Source organism: Erythrolamprus reginae, chromosome 7 (genome assembly GCF_031021105.1).
Source record: "Erythrolamprus reginae isolate rEryReg1 chromosome 7, rEryReg1.hap1, whole genome shotgun sequence".
NCBI lineage: Eukaryota > Metazoa > Chordata > Lepidosauria > Squamata > Dipsadidae > Erythrolamprus > Erythrolamprus reginae.
In genome coordinates this window covers 80,563,448-80,586,980 of record NC_091956.1, presented here as the reverse complement: position 1 = coordinate 80,586,980, position 23,533 = coordinate 80,563,448, and the positions used below count along the sequence as shown (strand labels likewise).

The 23,533-nt window shown below is 41.9% G+C and overlaps 1 protein-coding gene across 1 annotated transcript in view; it reads right to left on the bottom strand.

Moving 5' to 3' along the window:
* The window catches only part of TSPAN5 (tetraspanin 5), a 78,842-nt gene that overhangs the window by 46,841 nt on the left and 8,468 nt on the right, over window positions 1-23,533 (bottom strand). The gene's annotated exons all lie outside the window — the stretch shown is intronic.

Below are 23,533 nucleotides of genomic sequence, written 5' to 3'. Positions count from 1 at the left end.
GATCCGTTAACTTGCTGTAAAGGTTAAATAAATTTCCTTTTTTTAAAATTGCTCTTCCTTTTGTTACATGACGAGTTTCCATCAGATTCATTTCCCCCCCTAATAGCTTTTTGGACATTTTTCAAATCTCATTAAAAGGTTAACCTAAAGAGACTTGATATTTTGAAGAGGAAGGGTAAAACAATATATGACACTTGTTGGTGAAACTTTCAGAGAAAGGTTTATTGCTGTGACCCGGGTGAAATTCTGTCAGGAGTCCACTATAATTTTTCCCTGCCCTTTGGGAAACCTTGTCACCAACGTTGTAATTCCATGAATACCGCCCATAGATATGTTGCCTTGTAATTCAGAAAGATTTGTACAGTGTTCCCTCGATTTTCGCGGGGGATGCGTTCCGAGACCGCCCGCGAAAGTCGAATTTCCGCGAAGTAGAGATGCGGAAGTAAATACACCATTTTTGGCTGTGGACAGTATCACAAGCCTTCCCTTAACACTTTAAACCCCTAAATTGCAATTTCTCATTCCCTTAGCAACCATTTAAATTATTACTCACCATGTTTCTTTATTAAAGTTTATTTAAAAAAATATTTATTAAAGGTGGACGAAAGTTTGGCGATGACGTATGATGTCATCGGGCGGGAAAAACCGTGGTATAGGGGGAAAAACTCAAAGTATTTTTTAATTAATATTTTTGAAAAACCGTGGTATAGCCGTTTCGCGAAGTTCGAACCCGCAAAAATCAAGGGACCACTGTACGCGGTGAGATTCTCATCAGATTCCTATTATGTTCTGGGATAGAACCTGGAAATTTAAACCAGTAAATATGACGGCTGCCAACTTCTTGGTGGTATCTAACAACTTTGTTTGTTTGTTTGTTTGTTTGTTTGTTTGTTTGTTTGATTTGTATGCCGCCCCTCTCCGAAGACTCGGGGCGGCTAACAACAATAAAAAAGACAATGTAACAAATCTAATATTAAAAAGTAATCTAAAAACCCCAATTTAAGAGACCAATCATACAAACAAGCATACCATGTATAAATTCTATAAGCCTAGGGGGAAAGAACATCTCAGTTCCCCCATGCCTGATGACAGAGGTGGGTTTTAAGGAGCTTGCGAAAGGCAAGGAGGGTGGGGGCAATTCTGATATCTGGGGGGAGCTGGTTCCAGAGGGTCGGGGCCGCCACAGAGAAGGCTCTTCCCCTGGGTCCCGCCAAATGACATTGTTTAGTCGACGGGACCCGGAGAAGGCCAACTCTGTGGGACCTAAACGGTCGCTGGGATTTGTGCGGCAGTAGGCAGTCCCGGAGATATTCTGGTCCGACGCCATGAAGGGCTTTATAGGTCATAACCAACACTTTGAATTGTGACCGGAAACTGATCGGCAACCAATGCAGAGTGCGGAGTGTTGGTGTAACATGGGCATACCTAGGGAAGCCCATGATTGCTCTCGCGGCTGCATTCTGCACGATCTGAAGCTTCCGAACATTTTTCAAAGGTAGCCCCATGTAGAGAGCGTTACAGTAGTCGAACCTCGAGGTGATGAGGGCATGAGTGACTGTGAGCAGTGAGTCCCGGTCCAGATAGGGCCGCAATTGGTGCACCAGGCGAACCTGGGCAAACGTCCCCCTCGCCACAGCTGAAAGGTGTTTCTCTAATGTGAGCTGTGGATCGAGGAGGACGCCCAAGTTGCGGACCCTCTCTGAGGGGGTCAATAGTCCCCCCCCCAGGGTTATGGACGGACAGATGGAATTGTCCTTGGGAGGCAGAACCCACAGCCACTCCGTCTTATCCGGGTTGAGTTTGAGTCTGTTGACACCCATCCAGACCCCAACAGCCTCCAGGCACCGGCACATCACTTCCACTGCTTCTTTATCCTCCCAGAAATCATAGGAATGGCAGCTTTTCAAACTGGCTTTAACATTGTTTAAGACCTAGGCCACCCAACTTTAATCATCCACCATGGGTTTTTTGCTGTTGCAAAAATCAAATATTTGAACTGTGTCGGAATCCAGTGCAAACCTCTGTTTTTCTGATCAATGTCCAAATTAAAACATCACAATTGGCCAGAACTGCCAGGTAACTCCCATCTAAAATTGGAAAGGGAATTATATGCTTATCAAGAGCAAAGCCAGCTTTATCCTTTGAGGATCCAGGCAGAGTGTTCCTGGCTTGCAAGAAAGTTAATTTAAATATGAAACAGGAAGGTCCACAGGGTGGACAGAGTTGAAAGAAACGATTTTTCTTTGAAACCATTGTCCTATCCAAGCAATACATTTGATTGTTTTTAACTGCAGCAAGATGCAAAGTTGGTTTTATTCCATCGGAATCTGCGCAATTATATATTAACAAGAATATGATTTCTGGTTGGAAAGGAGGGAAAATCTGCCCTATAAAATTAGTTACATTTAACTAAATTAATTAATAAAAAAGGGTACGGAAGGCGGTTTAAAAATAATAATAATAATAATAATAATAATAGAGAAGACATTGATAACCAAAAAGAACAACAGTGAATGCCGATGACTTCGATTCACCAGAAAATAATTTCATATGCAACAAGACTGTAACTCTCCTTCTCTCAAGGGGAAATTGATGATATTTCTATGCTGTTGTGGTTGTTATTATTATTATTATTATTATTATTATTATTTATTAGATTTGTATGCCTCCCCTCTCCGTAGACTCGGGGTGGCTCACAACAACAACAACAAAACAATGTATAACAAATCTAATAATTTAAAAGCCACTAAAAACCCCTTATTAAAAAGCAAAAACATACACACAGACATACATGCATAAACTGTATAGGCCCTATACACCGGGGTGATCCGACAGAAGAAACATATAGCCCCTCCCTGGTACAACGCTGAAGGGATCAGATCCTGTGGCCTAGGGGTTAATTCTCTGCCTTAAAATGCAGAAGCTATAGGATCAAATCCCAGTAAGGGTATGGCTAGCTGATAAGGCCAGAACAAGGCCAAAATAGTGCTATCCTAGTCTCCCTTAATTAAAAAAAAAAATCATCAAAAACATGTGATACATACCGAATATATTTTGTCGGCTATGAATAAATTAATTGCCTTGAAATGGCCCTGGATTGGGCCTAGAGGCAAAAAGGAATTATTTGTAATTTTGTAATTGTCCAGGTGTTTTTTGTTGGTTTAGAAGTGTATGTATGTTTTTCTATTTTCTTTTTTGTGTATTGCAAATATTGCAAATATGTCAATGTATGTATTTTCTTGATTATGCTTTTTAAAACAAATTAATAAAAATTACTTTAAAAAAAATTAGTTACATTTATTTATGTAGCTCGTTTTTCTTTCCAAACAATTGATTCTCTGTTCATATGCTTTATTCTCAGTCAGATAGCTTACGTGGTGCGATATTCCAGCCAGCAGGGAAGATGATCTTGAAAGAGCGAAAGGAGATCCATTACCAAGGCAAAATCAGGTAAGCAAAACCTGAACCTAAGATGAGAACCTGGTTTATGAAAATGTCTCAACTTTGCTTATCGAAAGCTGGCTGCGAAAGTCACAAGTGACAATCATGTGACCGCAGGCTATTGACGAGAAAAGCATTTTGAGCCCTCTTTCTTTCTTTCTCTCTCTCTCTCTCTCTTTGTGTGTGTGTCTGTGTGTTTGTTTGTGTGTGAGTATTATATCAGTGTTTCCCTGGCTGGGGAATTCTGGGAGTTGAAGTCCAGATATCTTCAAGTTGCCAAGGTTGGGAAACACTGTATTATATAATGTTTGCATTAAATAATTGTAACTGTTTCTTGTTGTGATAACCAATAATTACCCTATTCTTTTTTCTCCTTTATATTCATTTATTTTACAATTATGTTATGTATCTTTTGATAATATAGGTATGTGTTTTGTTCCCGTTGTTTCTTTCTTTTTCTGTTATTATTTAATTAATTAAGAATTATTTTTAAAAATCTGCAATGTCCTGTAAAGTTCCAAAAGAAAAGCAAGACTATTCAGCTTTGTTTCCAAACACTAAAGGGTGAGATACAATAGTACAAACCCTTTTCCATGGTCATTACTAAAAAAGTTATGTTATTGATGCTGATTTGGGACTTGAAGCTAATTGCTTTTGTATGCACGAATTAAATCATTTGGATGTAAGAAAACAAGTTGACAGCCTTATAACTTAAAGGTTCCTCCAAAATAAATTCAAGGTAATCTAAAATCAAAACATGCTGTTCCTAACGAATATGGTAACTAGGGAAAAGAAACACCCAAATTTTTATATATTAAGATGTGTAAAGTTATTGTTTCTTCCAAGCAGCCATAAATACAAAGACTTGCAAGAAGAGATACTGTAGTAGGGATATGTTATAAAGGTCATGACCTTTAAAGCCCTACATGGCATTGGACCAGAATACCTCTGGAACCGCCTGCTACCGCACGAATCCCAGCGGCCGATAAGGTCCCACAGAGTGGCCTTCTCCGGGTCCCGTCGACTAAACAATGTCGTCTGGCGGGCCCCAGGGGAAGAGCCTTCTCTGTGGTGGCCCCGGCCCTCTGGAATCAACTCCCCCCGGAGATTAGAACTGCCCCCACCCTCCTTGTCTTCCGTAAACTACTTAAGACCCACCTATACCGCCAGGCATGGGGGATTTGAGACACCTTTTCCCCCAGGCTTATTATAATTTATGTTTGGTATGTATGTGCTGTTTGGTTTTTAATTATGCTAGGGTTTTTAGGGTTTGTTTTTTTCAATATTAGATTTGTGCCTGTATAATACTGTTTTTATCGTGTTGTCAGCCACCCCGAGTCTTCGGAGAGGGGCGGCATACAAATCTAATAAATTATTATTATTATTATTATTATTATTATTGTTATTATTATTATGCCTAGAAATGTTTTTCTCCAGAAGGAGAAACAAGTTGAGAACTGTTTGAAGTTGGAGAAGACTCTGTTGTCTCACCATTCTCTAGGATCACAGTTTCTTCAACCCTGGCAATTTTAAAATGGGTGAACTTCAACTCCCAGAATTCCCCAACCAGTTATTCCGGCTAGGGAATTCTGGAAATTGAAGTCCATACATCTTATAGTTGTCAAGGTTGAGAAATAATTCTTAGTAGGATTGCAAGATGGATCAACTAGATTAGTGGCTCTCAATCTGGAAATTGGGCCCCCTTTGCGGGTCCAATGACTGTCCAAAGACCATGGGAAAAGACAAATTTCCCATGGTCTTAGGAACTAAAACTTCTATTATGGCACCTTGGAACTGAGTTGATCCAGCCGGGGCGAAGAGCCCCATTTTTGCCTTTCTGCGCCCAGACACTCCGGGAGGCAACCTCATGCCGGGTGTAGGGGAGGCAGCACAAGGGAGTCACCACAGCAAAGTGATTTATTCTCTCTCCAAGAGCCCAGAGAAAGGAAAAATTATTTTTTATTTATTTATTTATTTATTATTTAGATTTGTATGCCGCCCCTCTCCGCGGACTGTTGTGCTCTTGTTGTGGTTAGCTCTGGCCCAGCTCCTGCCCCAAGGACTGTGGATGTGGGGGAGACATCCACATGCTGCAGGCCTGTTTTGCCCCCGGTGGAATCTGATGATGAAGGCTCCTCTGACCAAGAAGACATGAGTGACAGGGAGGAGGAGAGTGTGGCAGACAGCTCAGAAGGAGATCAATTATCTAGCTCCTCCTTGGATTCAGAACAAGAGTTAATGATACAGCCACGCATGCGGAGAGCGATGCATAGGCAACAACAACTGAGAGATTATTATCAAAGAAAATGAGGCCACCTGGGGTTGGGTGGGGGCTGTGGTCATTAGTGAGGCTGCTATAAAGAGCAGCCTGTGGGTTTGGCCATTGTGGAGGATTATCTGATCGTTGTGTTTCGTGCCTGCTTTGCTGACTTTGACCTTTTGTGTGCTGATTTTTCCCCACTTTGAAACTAAACCAGAGCAAAGTGTGTGTCACTTTGTGAAAGAAGAAGGACTGTGAATTGCCTCACAGCTGCAAGATAAGTATCTCAGAACTGATAAAGGACTTGTACAAATTACCAGTTTGTTTGGAGACGAGTGCTCTTTGCTATACCAAAAAAGGGCTTAGTTTAAGTGAATTTTCATAATAAAGAACATTGTTTTGAATTTTCAAATGTGTGTGTGTGTGTCTGAAATTTGTACCTGTGAATTTTTGGGAGGAGTCTACCAGAGAGCCCGTCAGAACAGCTCTGTTCACTCTGGACTGCCAAAGCCTCCTTAAGCACCACCAAAAGGCTCCTCCGACAGCCCAGAAAAGCCCGAGATGGCCAGGATTAAAGTGGGAATGGCAGGGAACTGGCCGGGCCTCCAGGCTGCTCTCAAATTTCCTGGAAAAATTTTTCCAGGCTGAGGTTCTTAAGTAGAAAATGGTTCTTCAGAAGAGGCAAAAAAATCTTGAACACCTAGTTCTTATCTAGAAAAGTTCTTAAGTAGAGGCGTTCTTCGGTAGAGTACCACTCTATTAGTTTGTTTGGCAATTGTTCTGTTATTTGAATGTCTATGCTTGCTGCCACAGAATTTAAAAAAAAAATAGGATTCAGAGCTTTCATTCCAAACAAAAACTTCTTTAAAGAACATTCTTCGCTGGAATTTAAAACAACGGCACAAAAGCCCCAAGTTATTTTTTTCCAATTAACATTCATTTTGTTTAGACTTAGAAGGCAAGACATTCAATATAGCTTATTTGCAGTTCCCTAGTTTATAGGGCCAGTGAGCTTGGATGTCTTGCCAACATTTGCCTACTTTCCTGAAGCTTTTGTAGTCTTTATTTCACTGGATTATATAACAAGCTTTGCTACACACAACAAACAGGCATCAGTCTTATGAATATCTGGGGGTCAGTGCTAAAATCAGCCCTACTTCAAAGAAACGAGAATAAATCAAAGTATCAGGGATACGTTATAGGGGAAGGACTTTTAAATACAGTATTTGCTGTTGCTGTGATTCCTATATTTTTTCCACTTCCCCTAATACAGTAATACCTCGTCTTACGAACCTAATTGGTTCCCGGGGCAGGTTTGTAAGGCGAAAAGTATCAGGCGAAACATGGTTTCCCATAGGAAACAATGAAAAATGAATTAATGCGTGCAACGGAGAAATAAACGCAAAAAAAACGCCACCGCCCGGCTGTTTCAATTGAAACAGCCGGGCGCTTCTCAGCGTTCTCCCAATGCCGAACCCGGAAGTTCAGCAACAGTTCGGGTTCGGGGGGCCGCCGAGAAGCCCTGCCGCCTGGCTGTTGTCTTTTGAAACAGCCGGGGGGCTTCTCGGCGGCCTCCCGAACGCCGAACCCCGAAGTCCGGGTTTGGCGTTCGGGTTCAGGAGGACGCTGGGAAGCCCTCCGGCTGTTTCAAAAAGCGACAGCCAGGCGGCGGGTGCGGGTTCGTAAGACGGAAAAAGTTCGTAAGAAGAGGCAAAAAATATCCAAACCCCGGTTTTGTATCTCGGGTTGTTCGTATGGCAAGGGGTTCGTATCATGAGGTACCACTGTATTTGGGTTGGGTTTCTTTCTTGTAATGAATAACAAGTACAAAATGGGGGGTGGGAGAGAACACCAGGTAGAATTATTGCCAAAAAACCCTTAAAGCCACCCTTTTTTCCTTCTACAACTGAAATGATCCACATAATCAACAGAGAGAAAAACCTTAAATACAAAAATGACTGGAATTACTTGAAGAACACAAGATGCTAATACTATATGCTCTTATGCAAGAAGAGGCTTTTTAAAAATCAATAGGATAACTAAAATGGAAAATTAACCCCATTTATTTCCATAGTAGCTACTCCAAAATAAGGAGGTATAAGGTGACCACCTATATTTCATATTGTTATAAATCTTTATAAACTGACTTTTTAAAAGCCATCACATTTTTAAATCAATGCCTTAACCAATAAAACTCCTTATAAAATAATTATAACAATATAAAATATGAATTTACGATGACTATAAAGTTATTGTGTAGATAAATACATTATTTATACTATATGGTATCAATTATATAAATATAAAACAATTTGAAAGTTCGAAAGAACAAAGTTTCTGGATAGGACATTCTAATATGTAGGGCCAATCATTGGAAGAACTAAGTTAAGGTGAGCAACCTAGGTAATACAAACTATCTCCTATCCCAGGGAAAGACCGCATAATAAAAGACAATACTCAGTAAACTGGAACTCTCACATTGCATCTAAGAATTAAGGAAACCGAAACTGAATGCATCTCTCAAAATTACAGAGGTGTCAATTACAACTCCCAGTGCAGAATTAACAAATGTAAACAGTCCTGAGTTATGCTTCACTTGAAAACATCTAGGAAATTACTGGCTTCAATACTGGATTCCTCTTGTAAACCATTAGCAAGTTTTTCAACCAGAACCTATCTTCCTGTAAATTAAGTTAGGAAGTAAGTAACTTATTCTATGGCTTGTATTCTAGGGAGATATGGAACTGTTCTGTTCCTGTGATATCTCTTCTATGACACTCTTAAGTAATGGAAAATACTGTTAAAGCTCTCAAAACAAAACAATCTGCTTCGTTCAGCATTTCCTTACAGGATTTAATTTGTTTTTTTAACATTCCCACTACGTACAGTGATACCTCGTCTTATAAACCCCTCGTCATACAAACTTTTCGAGATACAAACCCGGGGTTTAAAATTTTTTTGCCTCTTCTTACAAACTATTTTCACCTTACAAACCCACCGCCGCCGCTGGGATGCCCCGCCTCTGGACTTCCTTTGCCAGCGAAGCACCGGTTTTCGCGCTGCTGGGATTCCCCTGAGGCTCCCCTCCATGGGAAACACCACCTCCGGACTTCCGTGTTTTTGTGATGCTGCAGGGGAATCCCAGCAGGGGAATCCAGCAGCGCTTCGCTGGCAACGGAAATCTGGAGGTGGGGTTTCCCATGGAGGGGACCCTCAGGGGAATCACAGCAGCGCAAAAAACAACGCTTCAGCTGGCAAAAAGGGTGAATTTTGGGCTTGCACGCATTACTCGCTTTTCCATTGATTCCTATGGGAAACATTGTTTCGTCTTACAAACTTTTCACCTTAAGAACCTCGTACCGGAACCAATTAAGTTTGTACGACAAGGTATCACTGTATCCCCTTTTCTAAATCTGCTCAATTTTGTCTGAATCTTTAAAATGAGATGCCTAGAACCACAAACAAAAGAGATGGGGCCCAACATATAAAGAACGTAGTGGAAACTATTATTATTATGTTATCAAAAGAGATGCAGTTTAAAACCATATTGATTGTTAGCAGCTATTTCAAACTGCTGCCTAATATTCATCTTGTCATCTAGTACAGTGGTTCCCAAGCATTGGTCTGTGGACGAGCACCGGGCCGCGGCATGCCAGAAACTGGGCCACGCAAACAAGTGTAGCCCCATTTACGGGATGCAGGCAGCACACGAAACCACGCCTCCTCCGGTCCGAAGAGAAAATCCTCTCTCCATCAGAACCAGACCCTGTTGCCCAAAAGGTTGGGGCCGCTGTTCTCCACTGCACTGCTCCGGAGAGTCCAACGTGGGTTATTCTTCAGCCTTATTGGCAGGGACTGAGTTAAAAATTAGCATATTTAAAATTACGTCCCGCCCCCTAGCTGCCCTCTCAGGCCAGTCTTAAAAACTCAGTCATAGTGTAGGGACTATGAGTTTCTTTGTCTCTTTACCGTTTTGGTATTTTTAAAATATTAATACAAATACAAAGTATTTTCACAGTAATTATCAAAATCATTATTTTTCATTCTGGGATTGTGCATTTTATTACTACAGTGGTCCCTTGACTTTTGCGGGTCTGACTTTTGCGGAAAGGCTATACCACGGGTTTTCAAAAAAATATTAATACAAAAATACTGTTTTTTTGAACATTTGAACATTTTCCCACAGCCGCCCGATGTACAACACTGTGTGTTTTAACTCTCCTCCTCCCCTCACCACCCCAGCCGTCCTCCTTCTTTAAATAAAAGCTCTGCTTCCGCCCCAGCCTCCCGATCCCTCCCCTTTAATTCTCGGAACGTTGGTACGCTCCACTTGAAGCCAAGCCTTACTGCCACCTGCCGCCGCCGCCTCTTCTTCCCCTACCCACCTAAGCCGTCTCCCTTAGTGGTAGTGTCCAACCTCCCAGCTGACCGGCCTGGAATCCCGGCTTCAAGTCCTGGCCTGGATCCCTCTTGCCTTGAGCTTCCCCTTCCTCTGCCCTGACCCTGAGCACCGGTGCTGCCGCCGCCGCCATGGAAAATGCCAACAACGAGCACAGCAAAAACCCCAGCTTGCCGCCCCGTTGCCCCTGCAGGTTCTGGGGGTAAGTAATAATAATAATAATAATAATAATAATAATAATAATAATAATAATAATAATAATAATTTATTAGATTTGTATGCCGCCCCTCTCCGAAGACTCGGGGCGGCTCACAACAAGCGATAAAACAATATTGTACAGGCACAAATCTAATATTAAGAAAAAACTAAAAACCCTATCAATTTAAAAAACCAAACAGCACATACATACCAAACATAAATTATAATAAGCCTGGGGAAAAGGTGTCTCAAATCCCCCATGCCTGGCGGTATAGATGGGTCTTAAGTAGTTTACAGAAGACAAGGAGGGTGGGAGCAGTTCTAATCTCCGGGGGGAGTTGATTCCAGAGGGCCGGGGCCGCCACAGAGAAGGCTCTTCCCCTGGGCCCGCCAGACGACATTGTTTAGTCGACGGGACCCGGAGAAGGCCAACTCTGTGGGACCTTATCGGCCGCTGGGATTCGTGCGGTAGCAGGCGGTTCCGGAGGTATTCTGGTCCAATGCCATGTAGGGCTTTAAAGGTCATGACCAACACTTTGAATTGTGACTGGAAACTGATCGGCAGCCAATGCAGGCCACGGAGTGTTGTAGAAACGTGGGCGAATCTGGGAAGCCCCACGATGGCTCTCGCGGCTGCGTTCTGCACGATCTGGAGTTTCCGAACACTTTTCAGAGGTAGCCCCATGTAGAGAGCGTTGCAGTAATCGAACCTCGAGGTGATAAGGGCATGAGTGACTGTGAGCAATGACTCCCTGTCCAAATAGGGCCGCAACTGGTGCACCAGGCGAACCTGGGCAAACGCCCTCCTCGCCACAGCTGAAAGATGATGTTCCAATGTCAGCTGTGGGTCGAGGAGGACGCCCAAGTTGCGCACCCTCTCTGAGGGGGTCAGTAGTTCCCCCCCCCAGGGTAATGGATGGACAGATGGAATTGTCCTTGGGAGGCAACACCCACAGCCACTCCGTCTTGTCTGGATTGAGTTTGAGTTTGTTGACACCCATCCAGGCCCCAACAGCCTCCAGGCACCGGCACATCACTTCCACTGCTTCGCTGACTGGACATGGGGTGGAGATGTACAACTGGGTATCACCCGCATATTGATGATACCTCACCCCATGCCCTTGGATGATCTCACCCAGCGGTTTCATGTAGATATTAAATAGCAGGGGGGAGAGGACCGACCCCTGAGGTACCCCACAAGGGAGAAAAGTAAAACCAGGAATAAAGGAGGGAGGGGGAGGAAGGAAGGGAGCGTCTCTACTTTGCGGAAATTTGACTTTCCCGGGCAGTCTTGGAACGTACCCCCCGCAAAAGTCAAGGGACCACTGTATTTCTAAATGAACAATTTTGCAGTGTTAAATGTCATTCTTTTCAGATTATTTTTGTTTCCAATCCAAATCATCTTGAATTTGATTTCTGTGTTCTCAAGTATTAGAATTAGCCTATCCAATATTGCCCATGCAAATTTGCTGAGCACTGCTTCTATTTCTTCATTCAAAGCATTAATGAAAATGTTGAAATAATGCCAGACATAGGAACAATTCTGGCATTCCATCTGATACCTCGCTCAAATTTGATGAGGATCTCTTAATTAGCACTCTTGACTATGAGGTTCAAGCCGCTGAGTCTAAAAGCATAGCACTCATACTCTAAAACGCATACTGCCAAGACTCTATTGAATTCATTATTAATATGCAATACTGTATATCGTATTTTGTCAAATGCGTTTCTGAAGTCAAGATATATTAAGTCCACAACAGTCCCAAAATCTATTTATTTATTTATTTTATTTAAATATTGGATTTGTATGCCGCCTCTCTCCGTGGACTCGGGGCAGCTAACAACAGTGATAAAATTGAATGTAAAAATCCAATACTAAAACAGCTAAAAACCCTTGTTATAAAACCAATCATACATACAAACATACCATACATAAATTGTAAAAGCCTAGGGGGAAAGATTATCTTAGTTCCCCCATGCCTGACGGCAGAGGTGGGTTTTGAGGAGCTTACGAAAGGCAAGGAGGGTGGGGGCTATTCTAATCTCTGGGGGGAGTTGGTTCCAGAGGGCCAGGGCCGCCACAGAGAAGGCTCTTCCCCTGGGCCCCGCCAACCGACATTTGTATGACCAAATAATGAAGCACGAATAGCTTGCCAAGTTTTGTTATTGGAAAATCCATGCGGAAGTCGTTGACTTACAACAGTTCATTTAATGACCGTTCAAAGTTATAACGATACTGAAAAAAATGACTTATGACCATTTTTCACACTTACAACACTTATAGCATCTCTATGGTCACATGATCAAAATTCAGATGCTGGGCAACTGACTCATATTTGTGGCGGTTGTGGTGCCCTGAGGTCAGGTGATCACCTTTTGCCATCAATGGGGAAGCCAGATTCATTTATCCACCATGTTACTAACTTAACAACTTCAGTGATTCACTTAACAACAGCAGCAAGAAAGGTCTTAAAATGCGGCAAAATTCACTTAACAAAGGTCTGACTGAGCAACAGATATTTGGGGTTGAATTATAGTCATAAGTCAAGGATGCATTGTCTAAGGCCATGATGGAACCAACTCCCCCCAGATATCAGAGTTGCCCCCACCCTCCTTGCCTTTCATAAGCTCCTTAAAACCCACCTCTGTCGTCAGGCATGGGGAAATTGAGACTTTCCCTCCCCCTAGGCTTATAAAATATATGCATGGTATGTTAGTATGTATGATTGATTTTTAAATTGGGGTTTTAAATTAACTTAAATATTAGATTTGTTTACATTGTATTATTATTGCTGTGAGCCGCCCCGAGTCTGCGGAGAGGGGCGGCATACAAATCTGATAGGTAGATAGATAGATAGATAGATAGATAGATAGATAGATAGATAGATAGATAGATAGATAGATAGATAGATAGATAGATAGATAGATAAATGGCGGACCTATCGCATGCATATCAGAGGTGGCATGCAGAGCCCTCTCTCTGAGCACATGCGCCGTTGCTAGCTGCTCTTCCAGTTCTGGAAGACAGCAGCATGTGCACAACGGAACCCAGAAAAGCAGCTGGCCACCATGTGCATGCGCACCGGCCACTGTTCTCTTCTGGGTTCCACCGCTCCGGCGTGTGTGCGCACTTGTTTCGGCACTCGCTGCTGAAAAGATTAATCAACACTGGTCTAGGGGTAGAGGGAGGCAAAGTTGACTCTTCTATGACATGTGGATTTCAACTCCCAGAATTCCTGAGCTAGCATGATAGGCTCAGGACTTCTGGGAGTTGAAGTCCACAAGTCATAGAAGAGCCAACTTTGCCTCCCCCTGGTCTAGGGCTTACAATAATTGCTTTAGATTCTAACTTGGAATACAGTGTTCCCTCGCTTTCCACGGGGGATGCGTTCCGAGACCGCCCGCGAAAGTTGAATTTCCGCGAAGTAGAGATGCGGAAGTAAATACACTATTTTTGGCTATGAACAGTATCACAAACCTTCCCTTAACACTTTAAACCCCTAAATTGAAATTTCCCATCCCCTTAGCAACCATTCAGATTATTACTTACCATGTTTATTTATTAAAGTTTATTAAAAAAATTTTTTATTAAAAGCAGACTAAAGTTTGGCGATGACATTTGACGTCATTGGGTGGGAAAAACCGTGGTACAGGGGAAAAACCCACAAAGTATTCTTTAATTAATATTTTTGAAAAACCGTGGTATAGACTTTTCGCGAAGTTCGAACCCGCAAAAATCGAGGGAACACTGTATTCCCAGATATCAATGCAAAGTTGATTGGAGTTGCCTGGACTCATTTTATTTTCTCTTGATATTATATTTGCTCTCCTCTGATCTATTGCTTGCCGCCTCTAAGATTTTTCAAAAATACATAAATAAGAGTTTGATAAGCAAACCGTATCTGCAAGCACTTTTACTACTCAGTAGTCAATCTATCTTCCAAAGGAAACTTGAAATCATTTAACAGCAGTCAGTATTCTCTAAGACAGTGTTTCCCAACCTTGGCAACTTAGAAACATAGAAACATAGAAGACTGACGGCAGAAAAAGACCTCATGGTCCATCTAGTCTGCCCTTATACTATTTCCTGTATTTTATCTTACAATGGATATATGTTTATCCCAGGCATGTTTAAATTCACCAACTACGTCTGCTGGAAGTTTGTTCCAAGGATCTACTACACTTTCAGTAAAATAATATTTTCTAATGTTGCTTTTGATCTTTCCCCCAACTAACTTGTTGTGAGCCGCCCCGAGTTTGCGGAGAGGGGCGGCATATAAATCCAATAAACCTAAACCTAAACCTAACTTCAGATTGTGTCCCCTTGTTCTTCTGTTCACTTTCCTATTAAAAACACTTCCCTCCTGAACCTTATTTAACCCTTTAACATATTTAAATGTTTCGATCCTGTCCCCCCTTTTCCTTCTGTCCTCCAGACTATACAGATGGAGTTCATGAAGTCTTTCCTGATACGTTTTATGCTTAAGACCTTCCACCCTTCTTGTAGCCCATCTTTGGACCCGTTCAATTTTGTCAATATCTTTTTGTAGGTGAGGTCTCCAGAACTGAACACAGTATATTCCAAATGGGGTCTCACCAACATTCTATATAGCGGGATCACAATCTCCTTCTTCCTGCTTGTTATACCTCTAGCTATGCAGCCAAGCATCCTACTTACTTTTCCTACCGCCCGACCACACTCCTCACCCATTTTGAGACTGTCAGAAATCACTACCCCTAAATCCTTCTCTTCTGAAGTTTTTGCTAACACAGAACTGCCAATGCAATACTCAGATTGAGGATTCCTTTTCCCCAAGTGCATTATTTTACATTTGGAAACATTGAAGATATCTGCTGGCTGGGGAATTCTGGGAGTTGAAGTCCAAATATCTTCAAGTTGCCAAGGTTGGGAAACACTGCTCTAAGATTCTATCAAACCTAAGCTGAATTGTATTTCTTCCATCAGCTAACACCTGGCAAGAGGAATGCCTATCCTCTTCCCTGATAGAAACAAAGTAGAAAACGAGTAGTTCAGCTTTTGTTGCTTATTTGTTACCCTCTGCCTCTTGCACCAAACTCTGGCATACTATTATTTTCTACTCTTTCTGCTCTTTTTAACATCCTTCACTAACCTCAATTCATTCTCAACATTAGCTTTCCTGATACCATCTCTACAAATGCAGGCTACTATATGTTCTCCCTCTCAGCGATTTCCATTTTCAACATATACAGTGTTCCCTCGCTTTTCGCGGGCTCGAACTTCGCGAATATCCCGTACCACGGTTTTTCAAAAAATATTAATTAAAAAATACTTCACGGGTTTTTTTTTCTGTACCACGGTTTTTCCCACCCAATGACGTCATACGTCATTGCCAAACTTTTGTCTACCATTGCTGATTGGCCGAAATCTCGACCAATCAGTGTTGTTATCGCAAAAAAATAATTATTCTTGTTAATAAATAATTATGTTTATAAATATCAGGATCACTAAGTGTCTTATTCAATGATGAGTACCAGTAATAATGATAAGTAAATGGTGGCTAAGGGAATGGGAAATGGTAATTTAAGGGTTTAAAGTGTTAAGGGAAGGCTTGTGATACTGTCCATAGCCAAAAATGGTGTATTTACTTCCGCATCTCTACTTCGTGGAAATTCAACTTTCGTGGGCGGTCTCGGAACGCATCCCCCGCGAAAATCGAAGGGACACTGTATGTCTTAAATTTTTAATATGTTTCAGGACATTCACGTTCTTCTATTTCTCACTCAATTGGAATTGTGCTTTCAATAATTCCTTTTTTGAGGAATTTCCATCTATCAAATTTCTCTTCCTGCTGGATCCTTTTGAGATATAATCCTATATATCAGCACACTGTTTATTAAAGGTAGTTTTATTTTTGCTTGCTATCAAATTCTATGAGTACCTTGTCACTCACCAGTTCTCGGGGGGAAATGGCTGAAAAAATCTGGTTCAACCCGTATCTCTAGCTGGAATATCCTCTCCAAAGCCATGGCCCCATCCATAACAATAGAAACCTCTGAATCTATACCACTACCCAGATTTAATTCCTTACTCTTGTTTACAGCAGCACACAATACAGAATCAAGAAAGCATGCAAATTAGATTGACAAGCAACTTTCAACCCCATAAGTTGTAGTTGGGGAAAATTAGAAAGTTAAAACAAACTGTTCTTCCCTCAATGGCCTTCTCTTGATTTATTCTTTATTAGTTGTAATTCCCAATTTAATTTCTTTTCTTTTTCCCCCCCAATCAATTTCTGGAGGCTATTTTGTGAGTCATGCGTTCTCTAGGGCAAAGTAGAAAGAAAGAACAGATAGGAGAGGCCAAGTAGTCTGGGAAGATATTGGTAAAGACACAAGAAACCTCTTGATAGCTTTCAGACCAAGAAAACCTTCCCTAACATTTAGTTAAAGCCAGTATCAGAGGCAGCATTATGCTTTTCCCGAGTTTAGAATAGTGCCTGGCAGGAATAGAAGACAGAGGTATCTGCAGGCTGGTAGGGGCTGATTGATTATAAAGAAGACATTATTTTCCTCCATGGATAGCCAAATTGAGACAAGAGGCCTATTATGTACGGCTGCTTTCCATCTATACCATGTATGGGTTGCTTAAGCCAGTGTTTCCCAACCTTGGCAGCTTGAAGATAGCTGGACTTCAACTCCCAGAATTCCCCAGCCAGCACTCGCTGGCTGGGGAATTCTGGGAGTTAAAGTCCAAATATCTTCAGGTTGCCAAGGTTGGGCAACACTGGCTTAAGATACCAACCAATTCTAGTTTATTTATTTATTTATCTATTTTATTATTTAGATTTGTATGCCGCCCCTCTCCGCAGACTCGGGGCGGCTCACAGCAAAGTGAAACAATTTACAACAAATCTAAATTACAGTTTAAAAATATTTTTTAAAAAAAACCCATTTTCTAAACAAACATATATACAGACATACCATTCATAAATTGTATATGCCCGGGGGAGGTGTCTCACTTCCCCCATGCCTGACGATAAAGGCGGGTCTTAAGGAGCTTACGAAAGGCAAGGAGTGTAGGGGCAGTTCTAATCTCTGGGGGGAGTTGGTTCCAGAGGGTCGGGGCCGCCACAGAGAAGGCTCTTCCCCTGGGGCCCGCCAACCGACATTGTTTAGTCGACGGGACCCGGAGAAGGCCAACTCTGTGGCACCTAATCGGTCGCTGGGATTCGTGCGGCAGCAGACGGTCTCGGAGATATTGTGGTCCAGTGCCATGAAGGGCTTTAAAGGTCATAACCTTTAAAGTTGTGTTTCTTCTCCCGTCCTTTACTGCAAAGTTTCCTAATGAAGCCCAAATGGGTTAATTTCACATGCCACATTAAGTCGGGCTATGATCTGTTTGATTTTGATTCATCCCAGTCCGTGAATTCAGGCACTAGGGTCTGCAAACCAGGATTTTTAGCTCAGTTGGCTAATCTAAATAAAACAACATACTCAATTGTTTATGTGGTTCTGAGTACAGTGGTGCCTCATCTTACGAACATAATTCGTTCCGTGACGAGGTTCGTAAGTAGAAAAGTTTGTAAGATGAAACAATGTTTCCCATAGGAATCAATGTAAAAGCGAATAATGCGTGCAAATCCTTCCGGAAAATCCCAAACTTTAGAAGGGAGGCGAACGGAGGACAGGGAGGAGCAGCGAAAAGGGGCGGGTGGAGGAAGCAAGACTAGCGGGGTGCTAGCGAAAGGGTGCGTGGTAAGGAAGAAAGGTAAGGGGGGGAGCCCCTCCCTTTTCTTCAAACACACCTTTTCATTGCCTCTGCAAGCACTCAATTCTCCTTGCTTTCTTAATGCAAACTCTTTCGCTCTCTCCAAGCCGCCCCTCCCTTTTCTTTCTTCAAAACACACCCTTTCATTGCCTCTGCAAGCACTCCGTTCTCCTTGCTTCCTTCACACAAACCCTGGCAACAGAAGTCTGGAAGCGGACCATCCCAGCAGCGGCGGCTTGAGTTTGTAAGGTGAAAATAGTTTGGAAGAAGAGGCAAAAAAAATCTTAAACACCGGGTTCGTATCTCAAAAAGTTAGTTAGAAGAGGCGTTCGTAAGACGAGGTACCACTGTACTTCTGGTATACCATATTGTGCAAAGCCAGCCAACTATTATTTCTTCAGTACACTGTAGCTAACAATTCTAGGATTACAAGGCACTGCGTGAATGTAGGGAACTTTATATATTTCCGGTCACAATTCAAAGTGTTGGTTATGACCTATAAAGCCCTTCATGGCATCGGACCAGATTATCTCCGGGACCTCCTTCTGCCGCACGAATTCCAGCGACCGGTTAGGTCCCACAGAGTGGGTCTTCTCCGGGTCCCATCGACTAAGCAATGTCGTTTGGCGGGACCCAGGAGAAGAGCCTTCTCTGTGGCAGCCCCGACCCTCTGGAACCAGCTCCCCCCAGATATCAGAGTTGCCCCCACCCACCTTGCCTTAGGCAAGCTCCTTAAAACCCACCTCTGTCGTCAGTCATGGGGGAATTGAAATTTTCCCTTCCCCCCAGGCTTATAGAACTTATACATGGTATGTTTGTATGTATGATTGGTTCTTTAAATTGGGGTTTTTTAGATTGTTTTTAATATTAGATTTGTTCACATTGTCTTTTTTATTGTTGTTAGCCGCCCCGAGTCTTCGGAGAAGGGCAGCATACAAATCTAATTAATAATAATAATAATAATAATAATAATAATAATAATCTACTTTACAAATATTGAACAGAGGCTCCAAGTTGTCTTATCAAAAGTACTAGCAAAATTCCAAACAAAAAAGGCCTTCCTAATTCATAGCGCTTGTACACATTTCATATATTGGTGGGGAAACAACTCCTTTACTTTATTTTATTTTCTCTTGGGTTTCCCTTCACATCAGAAACATTAGTTGTATACCGGGCATTATCTACCAAAGCAAACAATTCTCTCCTCCTTTAGCAAGAAAAACAAACTCATTCCATTGATTCTCAAAAACAGGAAGATGAATCTTTCTTCCAGGAACCCCTTTATCTGGCAATATTTCGCCGCCTGCACGCCCATGTTTGTCCTTCATTCATTTCAGGAAATTGTAAAGAACTGGCTACGCTACTATTGTTCCCATTAAAACTTCCCCAACTCCGTAACATATTTAGGGGGGGGAATCCATATTTGGTTCTACCTATTGAGGGGAGAGAAGTAAATGTTGACAAGCCAGAATAAACCATGGCTTAGTATGCAATGCAATAACAGAATCGTTTGGCCTTTAGAACCAGTCCGACTGACTGATCTCATCTTTATCATAGACAGGAGGCAAACAAGGAACTTCGGATCTATATCAAGAATATGCCTTCATGCTTTTGTATACCTCCTGGGGGATCTGTGCAAGAAATCCAAGAAAAGTAGAAGGGATTTAACTCCAGGACTTCTGCAAGATCATTTCAGAATATTTTCCTATGTGGCCTTAAAAGCAGCAGTTGAATGTTAAAATCCTCAAAGGAAGCTTTCAATGTACGGGAAGCTAAAAGCACACAATAAGGAATGGCAGACAAATTAGGGTACGCACATGTAAATCTTCAGTTTTCAGCCATTGCACTTCCCAGCTCTTAAAATCCAGGGCACATAAATCTTACACCAGGGTAGCTGTCAAGTAAACTGCTGTTACCATAGATTCCCATTTGCCACTAATGAATTGCCTCCAGTCGCCGTCAGAGTCGAGCACGCAGCTTATAACTAGAGAAAAATGTATCAGCTGCCACTCCATACAACAACCAAACCAATGAAAGTGAACACATGCATCCTCCATGATCATAACAAGGTGACAGGTTAGACCTTTCAGTATGCTTTGAGTAACGTAACATTGGATTGTATATCTCCTGCACCGAACAATAACTTGGGTTGTTTTTCCCCACACTCTGCATTCAAATGTTGTATGTACCAAGAGACATTTAGCGCCCTGCCCTGCTAAAATATGCACATTGCATAACGCATTTAACTGCATGATTAAATCTTAATAATTTTGCTGCTGTACTGTATTAAGCAAATCTCCAATGCTATGCAGAGATACCCAGCGTAAGAACATGTTAAAATGTTTTGTTGTACGTCCTTAAGTGATTGACTTGGGCAAACCGATTTTAACCATCCATTCCTCTTCTATGGATCTATTCCAGATACTATATTACTGTATGTTGTTGTTATTATTATTATTATTATTATTATTATTATTATTATTATTATTTATTGGATTTGTATGCCACCCCTCTCCGTAGACTCGGGGCGGCATACAAATCCAATAAATAAATTATGACAAGCTACAGAAGCTCCTGAATTTATCAAAAAGACACGACACCTTTTGTAGCCAAGAAATGAGCTGTTCAGAACACGAGTTAGCTAAGCTCCCCATAAGAATGGGAGAAAGTGGGGCTCCTGAGCTAGCAAAATAAGGCACAGTGGTAGAAAACAATGCTTATCTATGGGAGGACAGAAGAAATGCAATGGCTGGCAACTTTAAGATGGATAGATAAGTCAACAGCTTATCTAGATCTATCTTAAGGTTGTGTGCCATTACATTTCCTCCATTCTCTCATAGATATGCCTTGTTTTACTAATGTGATTAGGTGTTTTTACTAATGAGCAATGCTGGCAGGTGATTCTGAGATGGGCTGAACAATTTTGATCCATCCAAATGAAAAATCCAGAGAAGCAAATTGAAGAGGACCAGCCTGGCCCTTAATCTACCTGACCACAGGGAAGTCAGAAGAGGAGACTCCTTGTACTTTCAGCCTGAGATAGGCGTGCCAGCCAGTACTTTTAAATATTTTGTCAACTCGGTAGGGAAAGCAAGTAGGATGCTTGGCTGCATAGCTAGAGGTATAACAAGCAGGAACAGGGAGATTGTGATCCCCTTACATAGACCGCTGGTGAGACCACATTTGGAATACTGTATTCAGTTCTGGAGACCTCACCTACAAAAAGATATTGACAAAATTGAACGGGTCCAAAGACGGGCTACAAGAATGGTAGAAGGTCTTAAGCATAAAACGTATCAGGAAAGACTTAATGAACTCAATCTGTATAGCCTGGAGGACAGAAGGAAAAGGGGGGACATGATCGAAACATTTAAATATGTTAAAGGCTTAAATAAGGTCCAGGAGGGAAGTGTTTTTAATAAGAAAGTGAACACAAGAACAAGGGGACACAATCTGAAGTTAGTTGGGGGAAAGATCAGAAGCAACATGAGAAAATATTATTTTACTGAAAGAGTAGTAGATCCATGGAACAAACTTCCAGCAGACGTGGTTGATAAATCCACAGTAACTGAATTTAAACATGCCTGGGATAAACATATATCCATCCAAAGATAAAATACAGAAAATAGTATAAGGGCAAACTAGATGGACCATGAGGTCTTTTTCTGCCGTCAGACTTCTATGTTTCTATGTTTCTAACTCAAAATAGAAAAATTTAGAGGCTTGTACAACAGAGCAGTATACACACAGTTTAAACCCAAATTACAAAGCACACACTATGCCATTAGAGATCATTCAAGCTGCATAACATTAACCAAAAAATAAAGGGCCCTTTGCCATTCATTTTAAATTTCAAGCTGTGGGGGTTTTTTTTTCTCTCCTTTCCTGCTGTTTACCAGTAAAACAGTTATGAAAATAGTGGGCAGGTAGACTTGGCTTCTCTAAATGTAAGTCACCTTGCTATGGAATGTTACTTTTAAATATATATATATATATATGTAGATTGTTCTGAGTTCGGGTTTTGCCCTGTGTAATATTTTGCATGTTTATGCGACGTTTCGGTGAAATCACATTCACCATCATCAGGCTGAAGTTTCCAAGCTTCGTGCTGTTGTAAAATGGAATACTGTATATATATATATATATATATATATATATATATATATATATATATATATATATATATATTATTGGTTTTTGCACATACATAACACAGAAACAACATACAACAGTGCTCTGTGCATGTGCTCCCATCACCCGACTAAACATACATTCCCCACCACCAATTGCGGGGGTTCAAATATTTACAAGTATATATTCTGTTATTTCCTTTATTTGCATTTATTTACAATTCAAAGAGTGATTGGAGTTTATTTTTCACCATTTCGTCGCAAATTTTACTTAACATATAATCTTTCACCTTGTCCCATCGTTCTATCAGTTTCTCCAGTTTGTTTTCATTAAAGTTGTTTAATCTTATTTCCATAATTCCAAAGTGAATGTGATCCACCATGTACCGGTACCAATTCTGCAATGTCCATTTTTTAGCCTCTTTCCAACCCAATACCACTACTTCTTGAGCGCTTTCCAGTGCTGCAGTTTTTATTTCTTTAAAATCTCTCAGTTCTCTTTGTTTAACTAATACCGCTATTTCTTTTGTAATTACCCACTTAATGTTTAACATCTTATTTATTTCTGCACTTCCTTCCAGAACTTCTGAACTTCAGCACACTCCCAGAACATATGCATGAAAACTCCATTCTATGGAATGGTACTGAAATGGAAAATAAATGCAATTTGACTTAACTAAACAGCAAAATAAATATTCAAGAAGTGTTTTGCACTATGCCTTTTGTCAAATCCTGAAAGCTGACCCCCAAATCCTGTAACCATGTTATTTGTCACAGAAGGGGCGACAAACTATTCTCCAAAGCAGGGGTCCCCAACCACTGGGCCGCGGACCAGTACCGGGCCGCGGGGCATGTTGCACCGGTCCGTGGAGTCAGCAGCTGCCGGCCCTCATGCCGCCACCCCCTCCCTCCAGCACTTCGCCTCCCGCCGGGCAAGAGGCCTCGGGAGGCAGGTTCTGCCGGCCACAGGACGATGGATGGGACAGAGGGGCGGGAAGGACCGAGAGGCTCAAGCCTCTTTTGGCTTCTGCCGTGGGGCGCTTTTGCGTTTTTGGCTGGGGGGAGGCAGGAGGGCCAGCCTGACCCCTTCTCTCCATCGCTTAGCTCCCGCTGGGCAAGAGGGCTTGGGAGGCAGGTTCTGCCGGCCACAGGACGATGGCGGGAAAGAGGGGCGGGGAGGACCAGCACACCCATGCTTAATCCCGCCCCCAACCACGCCCCTCTCCGCCCCCACTGGGCCATAGAAAAATTGTCTTGCTGAAACTGGTCCCTGGTGAAAAAAACGTTGGGGACCACTGCTCCAAAGGACCTGATGGAACGGATGGAAATTTATCAGAGAGATCCAACTAGAAATA